Here is a 2,234-nt window from a genome sequence, read left to right as displayed (position 1 = left end):
AAAAAAAAAAAAAAGAAAAAGAAAAAAACACATTAGCCTGGGCACAGTGGCTCACTCCTGTAATCCCACCACTTTGGGAAGCCAAGGCGGGTGGATTGCCTAAAGTCAGAAGTTCAAGACCAGGCTGGCCAACAGGGCGAAACCCCACCTCTACTAAAAATACAAAAAATTAGCCAGGCGTGGTGCTGGGTACCTGCAATCTCAGCTACTTAGGAGGTCGAAGCAGGAGAACTGCTTGAACGTGGGAGACGGAGGTTGCAGTGAGCTGAGATTGCACCATTATATTCCAGCCTGGGAGACAGAGAGAGACTGTCTCAAAACAAAACAAAACATTAACACCATACAGATCTTTCTTCCTCCTCTACACGCCTTCTTGGGTGAAATCAGAGAGAATTAAAACCAGGACATCAGGCCCAGGAGTGTGTGGTACCCATGAACATCATTTGTCACTCAGTCTGTGGCACAGCAGAATCATGGACAAGAGCCTGGACCTTGGGGTCTCCAAAGTTCAGCTGACCTAAATTAATTTTATTGTTATATTACAGGTGGGGGTTTCTCTCTGTTGCCCAGGCTGGAGAACAGTGGCATGATCGTAGCTCACTGTAGCTTTAAACTCTTGGGCTCTAGGGATCCTCCTGCTTCAGTCTCCTAAGCAGCTGGGACTACAGATGCATGCCACCATGCCTGGCTAATTTTTTTATTTTCATTTTTGTAGACACGAGGCCTCACTGTGTTGCCCAGGCTGGTCTCAAACTCCTGGGCTCAAGTGGTCCTCCTGCCTCTGCCTACCAAAGTGCTGGAATTACAAGCCTGAGCCACCATGTCCGGCCTCTGAGCCAAAAGTCTAATCGTGGCCATTTAGCAAAACCATGAGCCAAATACACTAGCTTGTATACCAGGCCACCATTTGGGACAATGTACAGACTGCCCTATTTTAAAGGACAAGAGTCCGGGCAACTACCATTTATAGACATTGCCTTTCTTTTTTTTTGAGACAGTCTCGCTCTGTCACCAGGCTGGAGTGCAGTGGCACAATCTCAGCTCACTGCAACCTCTGCCTCCTGGGTTCAAGTGATTCAGCCTCCTAAGTAGCTGGGACCACAGGCACATGCCACTACGCCCAGCTAATTCTGGTATTTTTAGTAGAGACGGGGTTTCATCATGTTGGCCAAGAAGATGGTCTCGATCTCCTGACCTTGTGATCCACCACCTCCCAAAGTGCTGGGATTACTGGCGTGAGCCACCGATCCTGGCCAATAGACAGTGCCTTTCCCCAACCCTATGGGCAGAAATTCTAAGTGCTGAAGGTGCAGGGATGAGCAAAGGTGTACGGCTGGCAGTCCAGGGGTGAAGAGCTGGCACATGGAGCCCATCACAAAGCCCTTTGGCATCCATGCTGCAACCACCCTTCAGAACAGCACTGTGTGTATGAGGTCAGACTCCTCTCTCTCCATTTACAGATGAGAGAACTGAGGCTCAGAAGACAGCAGCAACCTGCCTAAGCCTCCTTCTTTCAGGTGGCAAACTTCAGATTGGAACCCAAGTCATCTGAAGATTGAATAAAACAATACTGTCCTGTGTACCAGGGGAAATCAAGCCAAGGGTAGGCTCCTGTTTCCAGTTCAGAGCTTTCCTGGCCCTGGCCCTCAGATCCAGCCCCAGAGGTCGCGCCAAATCGTCATTTATGACACTTTCCGTTAGCGAACACAAAGCTTCCTTATATGGAGCTGCTGGCAGCCAGAGGCTCTGCTTCTTTCAGACAAGTTTTAATTAGGAGAGAGCATGGTGAATTGGGGAAAGCTGACACTCCCCACTGCAGCTTTGAAAGGGAATATTTGGATTAGAGCAAGATGTCTAAGAGGTTTCAGTTTGTTTTGCAATACCAGGTGGAGTTTTCAGTAACCATGTATTTTCTCCTTCAACATTTTAACTCATTGCAGAGGATGCTGCTTCAGAGACTAGAACCGAACGCTTGAGTGACAAGAAACTTTAAAAATGGGGTCAAGCAGCTGGGTGCAGTGGCTCATGCCTGTTATCCCGGCATTTTGGGAGGCCAAGGCGGGTGATTCACCTGAGGCCAGGAGTTCGAGACCAGCCTGGCCAACATGGTGAAATCCCATCTCTACCAAAAATACAAAAATTAGCTGGGCATGGTGGCCAGCGCCTGTAATCCCAGCTACTTGGGAGGCTGAGGCAGGAGAATCGCTTGAGCCTGGGAGGTGGAAGTTGCAGTG

At 49.0% G+C, this 2,234-nt stretch overlaps 1 protein-coding gene across 1 annotated transcript in view; it reads right to left on the bottom strand.

Annotated features, from left to right (window-relative positions):
- The window catches only part of KMT5A (lysine methyltransferase 5A), a 41,797-nt gene that overhangs the window by 25,484 nt on the left and 14,079 nt on the right, over window positions 1-2,234 (bottom strand). The gene's annotated exons all lie outside the window — the stretch shown is intronic.

This window comes from Cebus imitator, unplaced genomic scaffold, assembly GCF_001604975.1.
Source record: "Cebus imitator isolate Cc_AM_T3 unplaced genomic scaffold, Cebus_imitator-1.0 Scaffold169, whole genome shotgun sequence".
Taxonomy (NCBI): Eukaryota; Metazoa; Chordata; class Mammalia; order Primates; family Cebidae; genus Cebus; species Cebus imitator.
This window is presented reverse-complemented; position numbering and strand designations above follow the sequence as displayed.